General features: G+C 34.0%; 1 protein-coding gene and 1 pseudogene across 1 annotated transcript in view; both read right to left on the reverse strand.

Moving 5' to 3' along the window:
• Positions 1-15,151, reverse strand: part of GRID2 (glutamate ionotropic receptor delta type subunit 2) — a 1,398,327-nt gene that overhangs the window by 1,016,625 nt on the left and 366,551 nt on the right. The gene's annotated exons all lie outside the window — the stretch shown is intronic.
• On the reverse strand, positions 747-915 carry LOC114220157 (U4 spliceosomal RNA; annotated as a pseudogene).

The raw sequence follows: 15,151 nt of genomic DNA on the forward strand, positions 1-15,151 counted from the left end.
ATTTTCTTGAAAGGAACTGTAATGTCTGGAGCAAGGCAGCAGTTCAATGGAAATACGTGAAGGAATGAACTGTGTGATTTTATAGGTTAATTTGTTTTAATTAGCTATTATTTAATAAAATGCTATTTTCTTATAGTTCAATCGATCAATCAAATATATTTTCCTTTAACGACATTCTATATTAATTTTAAGGTGGCTATATCCAAGGCTTTCAAGGAACACATTTGATCCAAAATGTATTAATTGCTATCAAAAAATTGTGCTTCATTTATTTTACATAGAGACACACTGTTTACTTTAAAATTCATTAATTGAACAATATCTAACAAATCATCAAGGTCCATATGGTGCTTTCAATTAAATGAGTTACTGTTTTAAATATGCTTTATATGTCATTACACACCACTTTACTCACCTTGACAGGCACCTGTCAGCCTCTCTTCTGTTCTATATACCTACCTATAGTATGTAAGATAATTTATTTCCTGTCATTATTGTTTAACATTTCTTTGCTCTACTGCCAAGGATTTCTGGCTTGAAGTCTTCATTTTGCTTTTGAAATACAAGTGGCCTTAGGGCACAGGAAGAGGCTGCCTGCTTTTCCCCAGCTTTGCATATGTATTGCCTTAAAAGAGTCTCAGCACAGATAGTCTGTGAGGATTCTAAGGCCATTTTCAAATATCCTTAAAGAGGGAAGACAGATGGCTATTCTACCGCTCCTCTCCTTCTCTTTACCCTCTCCCCTTCATACCATCATGCATTCAACAATTGCTTATTAAGTGACGACTGTGTTCCAAACACTGTGCCAGATGCCCGAGCCACAATGGAAGAGCATCCTGTGAGGGGTTTTCAATTAGCAATAATCACGCCTCGGATAAAACCTCATTGGCTACAATACTGCCCCTGAGCAAAGCTCCTGTGAGGAGTTTTAAGAGCCAAGTCACGGGCCAACCTAGCACAAAAGTAGTAAAAAAACATATGATTTGTCCTATCTCTTCAATTTCACTTTTGCTCTGGATATATAGATTGCTATGCTGATACTGCTATCACAGGCTATAATGGAAAGTAATAACGATATGTAATAATAAGATACAATGAGATGCAAAACTCTCAACTTCTCCCCGACCTGCATCATGACTCTCAGACTATCTTAAATTTTTAAGTGAATAAATATTGACAACATAAAATTGTTTTCTCTGAGGCAGTTATGGATGAACTGACCCAATATGTATAATGGGTTTACTCATAAGAGCAAACCACTGAAGCAGCTCCCTGTATGACTGTGCTTCATTTATTTTACATAATTGCATTGTCATGCAATGTAAATCAATATCCTATGTTATCTGCTATTACATAAATCAAATCTGTAGCTATATAAAACAGCTAACTGTTTTAACAGTTAACATATATCCTATGTCAGACAACATAGGATGATGCCAACACTGTTATTTATTTATTTATTTATTTAAGTAATCTCTACACTCAACATGGGGCTCAAACTTACTACCTTGAGATCAAGAGTCATATGCTTTTCCAACTGAGCTAGACAGGCACCCCAATGCCAATGCCCTTTTAAATACCAAATTAAGCACAGAGATAGGCAAACAAGCTTTCATTTATAACAGACTGTGGAAATAAATGATCATGAAAATGATCATTCAGTGAATAAAAAGAGTGAGAGAAGGAAGTGAGGGCCTTGTATCATCAAAGCATTCAATTTTCCTTTATAATATGCTATTCAAATTTAGCATTCAATGTCTTATTTCATGATTACAACATCTCAAAGCCTTTGAAGGCAGGGCACATGGCCATCATAGCGCCAGGCAGCTTTGCATTAATGCACAGTATTCCTGCTAATAATATCATGGGCATGTCAAAACTCAAAACTTCCTCTGTCTTGTCCTTTTCAGTAAGGGAACTGACTAAAAGAATAAAAGTCTTTGTAGAAGGTCAAAGGGTAAGATAGAAGTAATTGAGGGATCTAATTTTCGTGGAACAATCTTAAAAACCATTATTGGATTTTTGACTAGTGAAAGAAAATGTGTTGCATTCATTTAGTGAATTCAAATGTGACTCAATCCACTAATGTGAAAATGCAGAGTTATGACCTACTCACCCATGCTAATGACTGTCATTTACATGTGTTTGCCACTTTAATAGGGAATAAATGGTTGAAGATTTTATAAAGGATTCATTTGATTCTGCTAAGATGTCTAATGACAGAAAACATCTCAAGTAGAAAACTATTAAAAGATTTCATTTTGTACCAGTTTCCACAAAGATGCATTTCTTTCTCAATATCTATTACCTAGATTAACAGAAGCTGAGAAAAGTTAACTGTTTTATATAGCTACAAATCTGATTTATTATGGTTTTAGTAGACTAGCCAAGAACAAATTTCTGGTAGGTTACCTTAAAATAATTTTTCCATGGATCTAAATGTATATATTTTTCTTGGTTTCAGTCCACTCACAAACATAAGTCTTGATAAAAGCTGAAATATCTGCCATCCCCTGTATATAGGAATATTTGACTCTTATTATTCCTATATAGATAACATAAAGAAAAAACCACAGAATTGTAAACACCCTACCTAAAATTTTTCAGAAAAGGTAAAGTCAAAGGCAAATCCAAAATATCATCAATAATTCAACTCTGGGTTTAAATTTTCAGTATTCCACTATCCCTGAATGATCCCACACAAAATATATCTCAAATATTTAAAATTTGTAATATTCAAATGAAATAATATATGGTTATCATGTGAATCTAAACAATATTTATACACATTAACTAAAGAAACAACACACGTTATATGATTATATAATACCAACCCATTATTATGATATATTTACATGTTTATTTAACATATTAACACAGTAAATAAAATAATGGGAGAGTGATGTAACACTATGGCTAGATCAATAAATGCAGTGAAGTATTATTTAAAAGATTTATTTGTAAATAAATGATACTCAACCTTCTTCCTAAGACAGAGTCTCAAATATATTTCAAGATTTAATATTTTATAATCCATATATGGATATGGTGAAATGCTTATGTGCTGAATTTGGCTATAATTATATAAAACTATGATTGTTTCTATAAAGGATAATAAATATCAAATTGTAAGTTACTATGTTATCAACTGGTAACATTGCTAAGGTTGCATAAATGCAAATTTTTAGAAATAATAATGTCAACAAAGCATGCCAGTTTAATAATTTATAGGAAGAATAAAACTTTTAAAATTGTTCATTAAATGATATATAACCTTAATAATATTTAACAGAAATACTAATGTGGAATATAACTAAATGAAAGAAGTATTTTCAAAGATGACCTTAAAAAATAACCATCTATAAATATAAAATCCATATACCAATTATTAATAAGTTTAGTGTTGTAGGCTGAATTCTAAAATGTCCCCATGACCTCCTGTTCCCCTATTATTTTTCCTATGACTATGTTATCTTAGATGGCAAAAGACATTCTACAGATGTGATCAAGATTACTAATTATCTGAATTTAACACAAAGAGATTAGTGGGGCTGACCTAAGCTAATCACATGAACAATTTAAAAGCAAAGGTTCCTCTGGCTGGTAGTAGAATTCAGACATCTAAAGCATAAGAAGAACTTGATGAGTTTATCCACTCCTGAAATGGAGGAGGTCACTGGGCAAGGACCTGAAAATAGCCCACAGGATGAGAATAGTTTTTAGTTGACCATAAGCAAGAAACCGGGACCTCTTCCATTGCAGGAGAGGATTCTGCAAACATACTGAAGGAGCTTGGAAGCAGTATTTTACCTAGTCATGCCTACAGATCAAGATGCAACGAGACAATATCTTGATTTCAGCTTTATAGGATTCTGAGCAGAAGACCTTGCTGAAACATGCTAGTTAAATTGGGTAGGTGCTTAGTAGGCTTAGTTTATTTAGCAAAAAAAAATGAATTTCCATTAGCATGTCTCTAAAGGGCCTGAATATGTTCTTCATTTATTTTTCTTTATTTTAAGATATTATTTATTCATTCGAGAGAGGAGAGTAAAAGAGGGAGTACAGGAGAGGGAGCACAAATGGAGGGGGAGGGACAGAGAGACGGAGAAGCGGGTTCCCTGAGGAGCTGGGAGCCAGACTCAGCACTTGATCTCAGGACCCTACAATCATAACCTGAGCTGAAGGAAAGTGTTTAACCAACTGAGTAACCCAGGCGCCCCACGTTCTTCATTTTAAATTTTTAATTATGGCATGTCTTTACCTATGCCATCACCCTAAAATAACATTGTATTTATAAACAGTAAAAAGCATAAATGATAAATGTTATACCAAATTATAAATACAGAAGGTCCTTGACTTTTGATGATTCGACTTAATGATTTTCCTACTTCAGGGTGAGGTGATATATATTCAGTAAAAACCATACTCTGAATTTTAAATTTTGATATTTTCATGGACCAGCAATATGTAGTACAATATACTTTTATGATGCTGGGCAGTGGCAGTGAGCCATAAGACCTAGTTAGCCATGTAGTCAGGAGAGTAAACAACCAATACACTTACAACCCTTCTGTGTCCATACAACTATTCTGCTCTTCACTTTCAGTACAGTATTCAATAAATTACATACAATATTCAACACTTGATTACAAACTAGGCTTTGTGTTAGATGATCTTGCCCAACTGTAGGCTACTGTATGTGTTCTGAAGACATTTAAGGTAGTTGAGGCTAAACTATGAGTACAGTAGGTTAGGATCAATAAATGCATTTTCACTTACCGTATTTTCAATTTACAATGGGTTTATCAAGACATAATCCTATCATAAATTGAGGAATATCTGTAGTCATAAACTATAATAGTGGGATTACCACTCAATATTGATTTTTTGAATTTTCAGGGAAAATGCAATTATAGAAGACATGTTAAAAAATCACAAATAGGGCGCCTGGGTGGCTCAGTTAGTTAAGCGACTGCCTTCGGCTCAGGTCATGGTCCTGGAGTCCGGGGATCGAGTCCCACATTGGGCTCCCTGCTCAGCAGGGAGTCTGCTTCTCCCTCTGACCCTCTTCCCTCTTGTGCTATCTCTCATTCTCTCTCTCTCAAATAAATAAAATCTTTAAAAAAAAATAAAAAATCACAAATAATGATAACTACTCCTACACATAATCCTACAGAATCATCTTCATATCACCAATACAAAGCACAAAGTAGATCATTTTTAAGCATTTACTGAAAAAAAATAATGATTTTTTTCACTATACTTAATATTTATTATTAACGCTTATTGAGTGCCTTCTATGTGTCCAGTACTGCTTTACCCATCCTTTCTCATTTATTCATTTATCAGTTGGGATTTGGCTATTCTGCATGTGAGAGAAAATACAAAATAAATAAGATAGAATTTTATTTTTCTCTATCATAGAAGAAGTCTGATGGAGGGCTATAATAATGGTCTATGGTATACAAGGACTCAGGTTCCCACTCTTCTTGTGATCCATCAACCTCAGCATATAATTCTAGCTCAGGACCCAAGAAACATCAGACATCAAATCATGTTGCGCAAAACATTTCTCTCTTAAGAGACATTGACAAGTACCAAGTTTTATGGCAATAATTACTTACACAGAACTCTGAGAAATGTAAATTGTATTTCCGGTATACAACCAAGATTCAGGGATTCTACTACTAAAGAAGAAATGGAGAACTAATATTGTGATAGTCTCCCTCACATTTCTTATAAAAAATATGAGATAGATATAATATTCTGCATATGAGAAAACTGACAGAGAAATTATCTTTCACAAGTTCATAATACTTTGTGGGAGTTAGATACACTAAGGCTGCCCAACTCCAGAGTACCACTACATGAAGTATAGCCTATGAAGTACTGGCATACAAACAGGACACTACCAGCCCACCAGGAGATAAACACAAAAATGGAATTATCTGCATTACTGGAACACCGAGGCAAATGAATTTTTATTTTAAAAAAGCATCTGTCCTTGACTGATTGAATGAGGAAACTGAATCTTTAAGAGATATTTAAGTATTGTTCTACTTTTTAATTTTTTTTTTGAAGTAACTTTACCTCCAACATAGGGCTTGAACTCACGACCCCAAGGTCCAGAGTTACATGCTATAACACCTGAGCCAGCCAGGCACCCCCAAGAAATACTATTTTAAATTCTGCAACCTAATCCTTATAATGACTTGCTGGATATTATATTATTATATTCAGTCTCTATTTAAAACTATACCAAATATATTTTGAGTTTACAAGTAAAATGGAATTAAAATCTGGCCTTAATAATCAAACAAGTTTTCCTGCTGTAAGAGTGGGCATTAAAACATGGGAATATTTTCTGGAGTCAGAACATTTCTTATTTCACAGATTATCAAAGTATCAAGTATCTCTGCCCAACTAAATGCTCACCAGACCCTCCATCCACATTGTAATAACCAAAAATTACCCGACAGATTGCCAAAATGCTCCAGAGGGCAGTATCCTTCTCACAGCAAATCACTAGTGTAAGTATATAAATCACACATACATTAGCACAAACTTTACTTGATAATGCCTGTCCATACACACGAAATTTATTAAAATGACAAACAGTATTTGTTAATCACAATTTTAAATAGAAAATTTTAATAAAATACAGTTAAGTAAGCTTTCCTACTATCATTATACTTAAACTGTTACCATTTCTTAAAATAATTCTTGCATTTACAACCATAGCTAATAAGAAAACTCATCTTGAAACTTAATGTATAAAACGTCCTGAAATGAATACTTGGCTTTGATTCTGACTGTGGAATTTCAGAGGACTGTAAAGGTTTATTATTGCCCCCCAAATATATGATAGACCCCATTTTTCACAGGCTTTGATTTTGAGTCACATGTTTAGAACCCCATCAAAACCTTGACATTTTTAGAACTGCCCCTTCACTTCAGGCAACAAGCCAAGCAGGCTGATGAGGTGTCTAGACGATCATACCTCATTTGTCACTAACATTTCACTCTAATAATGAAAATGCTGGAGTTCAGAGACCTAGAGACACATTTTTGATAGACTTCCTGAACAATTAATTGAACTATCCAAACCCAAGGTCCTAGTCTTTGAGATTTTTATTACCTGGAACTCTGCTGGGAAAGTGATACAGAAGGACAAAGACGATCCAATAAGATCCCGTAATAAGTTACTGACAACATTCTAATACAGACAATAGAGAAACCAACTTTGAGTCTCTTCCAGATTGCTGTGCTGGGTAGAAATAAGCTCACTGAAAATGTAATCGCTGAAGGCAGTTGTGGGAAAGTACCTTTATGAAATAGGTAAATCAAATTTCCTTGGGCAACCAGAGGGAAGAATAGACAAGAAAAGTGTCATTGACTTTTCCTGGTCCATTCTGCATTCTTTTATTTTTAATGTTGAATTAAACAAACTTAATATATATTGGGATATGGGGGCTGGAATGGGAAACTGATTAGAAATTCTAGAGTAAAAAAGATATGGCTAATATAATCACCACTGAAATGGGGTGACAAATCCTTACCTTTCAGGGCTAATGAGGTTTCCCAACCTCTATGCTCTTAGAGCAGGAGAAAAATTCTCCTTTCTGATGTACAGAAAATCATCTTAAGAAGTAAAAATAAAAGGTACTTGATTAATAGAAAATGTTAAGACATTACAATTTTAATTCTACATATTCTACAAATGCTACCTATATCAAGTTAGGTGAGTAAACACTTGCAACATTCACAGAGTAAAACTGTGATACTCCATGGTTAAAGAGTGAAGCCAACTAACACCAGTTTTGGAATTAATATGTTCCAGTGTATCAAAAGAAATTCTAGTTCGCCTGAACGTAGGTCTTCAATGCAGGTCTATTTTGTTCACTCATATTTCCTAAGTGCTTTCAACAATGCTCGCTAGGCTCTCAGTAAATATTTGTTGAAAAAATAAATATGAACATGAATGAATTGCCTTTATCATAAGTCTGATAATATACAAGTATTGATTAACTTGAGGAGGACGATAACTGTTGAAAATAAACTGGTTATTCCACTTATTTTTCAGGCTTCATTGATGAAATATTTCTTTCTTTTGTTTAGAATAATATATTCAAGGTAAAATTAAGTATAAAAAATTAATTTTATTAGAAAATGCTCTCATTATGTGGTATACTTTCTTACTTTGCTCCTAACTGTTTAGGCCTTGCTGTTTGCCTGAGCAATATGTTATCACTACCTGCTAACATTTCTTTAAAGGAAAATTAAGTAATACTTAAGGATCACCTCCCATGTCCAAGATACTTTGAACTTTTTATTTTAAAATGTTCACAACAGCTGGGTGGGCATCAATGGAATTTTACAGAAGAAATAATTAATATATAGAAATAGGTGACACTTGGAGTTTATATTCAGGTATATCTGAAAACCACTTGTCATCTCCACTCTTACCATATTATAGATACAGTAGGGTGCACAGACAGAGCAAGAGAGAGAGAGGAAAGCAAGCTTCCAGTGTAGACTGTGCCAAGTCCACACAATCCTGTATCTTCCTATACAACCACTATTATCCATTCCCATTACTATACTTTTCAAAGACAGAGACTGGGAAATCTTTCCCTTAAATTATAATGTGAAATAAAGGACACAGACTATACCAAATGGAGATATGTGGTCCCCTTGGTATTTTTTTCATGCAATGTATAAAGAAAGTTATTCTTTTTTACAAAACAAAATCGCAAATGATGAATTTAGAATAACTCAAAATAACCCATAACATCTAGAGAATAAATCAAAATTGTTGATGTGAGTCTTTTCCCTAAACTCATCTAGTCTTAGATCATTCAAATTATATTCTTTTTTTAATACCACAAATATTTATGAGGTTCTGGATCAGGGTCAGGCACTCAGGTTCTAGGCATAGAAGAATGCGTAAGTCAGTATTGATGTCTTTTATTTTTGTTTCCACGTCTTCACTAATAGAGAAACAGATCAAAGTAAAGGAAGAGTGCTAGATGCCTAGTTATTTGTTTGAAGCTATTTAGAAGAAAGTAGCTAATTAACATTCTATAGGAATCATTTTTAATTAATTATTATTTACTACCATTAGCTATCAACCAAGGAAAACATCATATATTAGGCAGTGTACTAAGTGCTTGACATGCATTATTTAATGTAATCTTCACAAAATTTTTATGACATATATATATATTCTTTTCATTTTATACGTGAAAAGGCTGAGAGACAGGATCACACAGCTACTAACTGTACATCTGGTTCTTTAACCCGTGTTCATGTTCTCCAAAGCCCATTCTCCTCCTGGGCTACGAGGAGCACAAAAGAGTTCTTTAAAGGCAGTTCCTTCATCATAGAATAAAACTTCTCTAAAACTTTAAAAGTCCAAATTCCTTTTGGCTTCTTTAAAGTTAGTATTTTCCAATCAGAACTATGTTCTTTCTCCATGAATTCTTTCCAATTTCTAAGACTTTTATTTCAATAATAGTCCTACTTCTGGGCTTTAATTCACAGTGGTAAGCTCTATCTTTACTTGTCGTTTTCATGTTAAACACAAAAGAAATATATATATCTTTCTCATACTTAGATTGCATTCAATTATGACCCTGTTATTTCTTCTAGGTGACATTTGTTATTGAACCTTCACATATACAATAGTTATTTCCACTTTGATTGCACTTCAAGGCAGTCATCCCTGCTACACTTCATTCTATTCACTTATGGTAATTCTTTTAAAATGGTGAATGCACAGCAATGGCAATTAAAACCAAGTCCAAGTAGTTGGGGACTACTTAAGCAAGCTTAATGGTTGTAGGTCAGTTGAAAAACCATCCACCTGAGAGTGCTAAAGAACTGGAAGATGAACTCTCATAGCAATTAGTATTTTATATATAAGCACTTGTAGGAGAACAGTTGAATTTTAGATGACTAGAAACGACTGTTTCTTACTAATTTTTAAAAGGCACATAAAACACTACTTGGGAATTACAAGCTAGTGACCTACCTACCATGCCAGAAAATTTTCTATGGTGATTTATTAAAAGAAAATTATTTACAGTATATCCTATGTAGAATACCAATAATGAAATGCTATAGGAGGAAACACAAAATTGTTAGAAACTATATATAATTCTATTTTCTATTTGATATTGCTATATTGCAAGAAAATATTCCCTAGCTTTATTATGGAGTGTTGATTTGTTTTTTTTAATATGGCATTTCCTAATACTTCTACCAACAAACTTGTTTCATTTTGTCAGTGGAAATACTAACATCACATATTATAGACAGAATGTTTTTAATAAAATAAGGAGTTGACATTATTATCATGGCTAAATACTCATAGTATTCAACTTGGTTGAGCTAGCAAATCTTGGCTATAATCTGTAATTCACTTCTAATTATTGTTCAGTACAGGCATAGTTATTGGATAGCTTAACAGTATTTACATGTACCTTGTCTTCTTTTAAAATTTGCATTAATGTTAACATCCACTTTGTTTAAATACAGAACTTCTATATTCAATCCCAAATGACATTTATCCAGTGGTTAAGCTTGAAGACTATGAAGTGAGACTCATCAGATAAATATACAAAGCCCTTAGTAGGAACAATGGAAGGGTTCAAAAAAAGTTAGGTTTTTATTATGCATCAGACACCAAGCTAAACCATTTCCACAAATTATCTCACTTAATCCTCACAAGAACTCTAGGGGATTATCTTTATTTTACAGATGAAAAAATTTAAGTCAAAAGAGATTGATTAACCTTTCCAGAGTTAGGTCTAGTAAATGTGAGAGGTATGTACACATAGTGAGACTTCTTAGCACTGTGGTTTTGTTCAAGTTCCTCTACCTGGAATGCACTTCCTTATTAACTAGCTAGATCCTATGAATTTCAAATCACGCCTTGTCCACCATCAGAAAAAATTCCTTAGATTCCTATATTCCCTCTAGGCTGGGTATGTAGTCCCAGGTCTAGAATTTCATAGTGTATATCTTTCTGGTATTACGTTTGCCATACTACATAACTATACATTCCTACAGCACTCTCATCACTAACCTATAACTTCCTTAACAGAAAGGACTGCTCTTACAAAAATGTGTGCCTAGTAGGTGCTTAATCATTTTTTTATTATGTTCAATTAGCCAGCATATAGTACATCATTAGTTTATGATGTAGTGTTCAACGATTCATTAGTTGCGTGTTAACACCCAGTGCTCATCACCACATGTGCCCTCCTTAATGTCCATAATGCCCATCACCCGGTTACCCCATCCCCCATCCCCCTCCCTTCTGTAACCCTCAGTTTGTTTCCCAGAGTCCAGAGTCTCTCATGGTTTGTCTCCCTCTCTGATGACTTCCCATTTAGTTTTCCCCTCCCTTCCCTTAGATCCTTTGCACTGTTTCTTATATTCCACATATGAGTGAATCCATATGATAATTGTCTTTCTCTGCTTGACTTATTTCACTTAGCATAATCCCCTCCAGTTCCATCCATGTTGTCAGAAGTGTGCTTAATCATTTTTAATGAATTAATGAGTGAATGAATAAATGGAAATAAATTGATTGAAAAACTATTTGGTTAGTGGGGGAAGGACAGTTAGGTTTCAAAAGACACACTATGTGCATTTCCCCCTATGATCGAGACAACGTTCTAAACATAAGTTTCCTGTATCCACTGTACCTCTAGGAAAGCCTTAGTATATATGAAATATTACAGGTTTCTGGTGTTAGAAGTTTCAACATGGTTAAACATGAGAATCTTTTACTTTTATTTGTTTCAGAGAGAGACACAGTGAGAGAGGGAACACAAGCAGGGGGAGTGGGAGAGGGAGAAGCAGACTTCCTGCGGAGCAGGGAGCCCAATGTGGGGCTCGATCCCAGGACCCTGGGATCATGACCTGAGCCGAAGGCAGACGCTTAACGACTGAGCCACCCAGGTGCCCCAAAGATGAGAATCTTAAGCAATAGACTATATCAATGACTCTCAAACTATGGCCTATCCAAATGACCAAGGAGAGATTTATGAATGCATGCATTTGGTTACTACAATACATTATTACCATTGGAGAGGATATAAAATTAGTGAGAACATGACAGACCAGAGCTGTTTCCTGAGACAGAGAATTTTCCCAAGACTAGTTTGTGAGGAACAAATGCCTAATTCAAGTGGTTCAGATGGACTTAGTGCTTCAAATTTTTCCAAATGTTTCCAGATGATAGTCACCAAAAACCTCAGGCCCCAGCTATTACCAACAGAGACTCTATTGAAAAGTTAATATTTTATTTTATTATCTTAAAGAACACGATAAAGAAATTTATATTATAATAGATATATTTGTATTGTGTGTTTTCTGTTTGATTATACTTACCTAAAGACTTACACAATTCTATATTTACTGATATTGCACAGATGTTGTGAATCAGTTCCAAAAGATTTTCTTGATCTAAAAGCAATAAAATTGTATGAATCTGAAAAGGTAATATGCAATACAATTGTAAGGATATTCCAAAGCTTATGGTAGAATGAGAAAACTGAAGTGAAAAGTCATTGCTTTAAACAAATAAATAAATATGAGTAGGGGCTTCTTAACTAATTGTGTCTCCAAAGATAAAATAGGTGATAAAAATTATGACTCGTTTTGTGCTTGTGTTACCTAGCTGTGTGAAAGCAACAAAAAACTATTCAAAAATACATGATTTGGGGCGCCTGGGTGGCTCAGTTAGTTAAGCAACTGCCTTCGGCTCAGGTCATGATCCCAGAGTCCTGGGATCGAGTCCCACATCGGGCTCCCTGCTCAGCAGGGAGTCTGCTTCTCCCTCTGACCCTCCCCCCTCTCATGTGCTCTCTCTCTCTCATTCTCTCTCTCAAATAAATAAAATCTTTAAAAAAAATATGAGTCAGCTAATGAAAACATCTGTTTGTATAGTAAAAAAGTAGCCAATGATAAAGCTTTCCTTTGAAAAGTATCTATTTCATGATCATTTATTCTGCCCTATTATTCAAATTCACCTCATTTAATCACATATGAACAGTAGAGGCTTAGGTTAGCAGAAGCATGCCAAACATCACACAGCTATTTAAATGGCAGATGCAACACTAATAAGTCTTTTTGCTCCCAAAATTGAGCTTTTAAACTACATTGCTATACTCACTGAGGGCACGTATTGGGATACTTAAAATTAATATCATTACAGTGTTATCCATTTATCTTACTTCTCAGTGAAGAATATTACCAACCAGTCATATCCAACCACTAACCAAGCATCCTGTGAGATAAACATCTTGGAGCAAAGAATAAACCAAAATTGTTTTCAATTTGACAATATTAATGTAGCTAAACACTCCAATTTTTCAGATAGAACATTTTGGAATGTTTAATAACCATAAAATTACTGACTTAATCTTTTTTTCTTATTTATAAAGTGTTTTGAGTCTATAATATTAAGATAGTCACAGAAAAAAAAAAGTAGTGAATTTTACTAAGGCAAAATAAGAAAACTAGCTGAGAAGAAAAAAACTACCAGGGTCCCAATGAAGCACAGACAGCTATTTCCAGCACTGAAAGAGCAATTTTATGATAATATGTTCTTCCGTACTTTGTGCATAGTTTTTGATAATGCAATTTTGTGTTGGGTCCATATTTATTTAAAATCTTTAATAGATTTACATGGGGTATGATAAATATGAGGAATACTTCTCTTTTCAATCATAATATTTTAGTAGTTCCTAAATTATCCTATGCTACTTCCTTAGAGATATTTTATTAATATATCAATTTTCTTATTTTAAGCACAATATATTTATGAATTCTTTCAAAGAATCTTTTTTAGATTTATACTTTTCCCATTGTCCTTACTTATTTGAGGAAAAGATCAGTTTCTAAATCAGAAATATTACATGATGGCCACTTTTTAAACATAGTGACATGATGGCCACTTTTTAACAACTATGAAAAATGGGTTAGATTAGACCCACACAGAGAATAAGGATGTAATGGAATGAAGTCAGTGTCATTTAAATCTTGAAAAATGAATTCCAACTATATTATAATCTGGTGGGTTATTTATAGTGACAATTCAGTGACTGCAACAAGTAATATAATTATCTCCATTTTAGAAAGGCAAACTGAGGCAGAGTTAAAATGGCTTTTACAATAAATTCCTTTTCTATTCAAATCGAAATAGATGCTAGTGGGCTTTACTTTGTTGCCACTTCTGTAAAAAAAAAAAAATGTAAATAATATGTGCCTACGTACAGAAACTAAACAACTGCTGAAATCAGATTGTGAATTTCTTTTATTTTGGCCTGTTACTCTACCTGTCAAATATGCCAAGCCAAGCATAGTAAGTAGGCAGCATCCAGATGTAAAGATAACCAAACAAAGCAAAATCATCCAGTTGTACTGCTATCATGCACATTAACTCTGACTTCAAGGAATCTAATATTTTACTCTCCCTTTCTTGACACAGAAGCTCTTTTCAAAATAAGTTGATATATTTAATTGGTGTTGTACACCTCATTAATACAAATTTAAGAGTTGAAAAAGAACATCAGCCACCTCAATGTTCATTTTTCCAACTTTTATTTTCATCCTATACCTCGCTCATGCTTTCTCAGTCCATATATTTAACTTCTTGCTGATAAACCTCATTGAATGCCTTCTTTCAAATGGTGAAATCCAATCTCATTTTCCTCCAATCTAACCCATTTCTGACTTACCTATTTCAATTAAGAGACGGGGAAACTGAAGGGTTCCCATTAAAAAAAAAAAGCCATTTTTATCCTTTGCTCTTTTTCTAGCATTTATTCTTGCTAACACCTGCACCCCCACCCTACTCTACACATGCCTTGTAATGCAAATAACATATGTTCTCCTTGTAAGAAATAAGGAGATAATGATATCTTTGGAGACTTCCAGCACAATAGATAACATCTATGGGTGACCAGGAAGGTTGTCATAAACATTCTCCAAGACCACTGACTCAAAACACCTTGAAGCCAAGACACCTGGCTTCAGGGAATGGGTGACTTATGAAGGACACCTGAACCCTCTCCTTGTTCTGACCAGTTCCTGGATGCCTAAGAGGACACGTGTGCCAGACCACAATCACCAATAA

Source organism: Eumetopias jubatus, unplaced genomic scaffold (genome assembly GCF_037043125.1).
Source record: "Eumetopias jubatus isolate StellerSeaLion01/CBP00866 unplaced genomic scaffold, mEumJub1_p1.0 scaffold_2, whole genome shotgun sequence".
Taxonomy (NCBI): domain Eukaryota; kingdom Metazoa; phylum Chordata; class Mammalia; order Carnivora; family Otariidae; genus Eumetopias; species Eumetopias jubatus.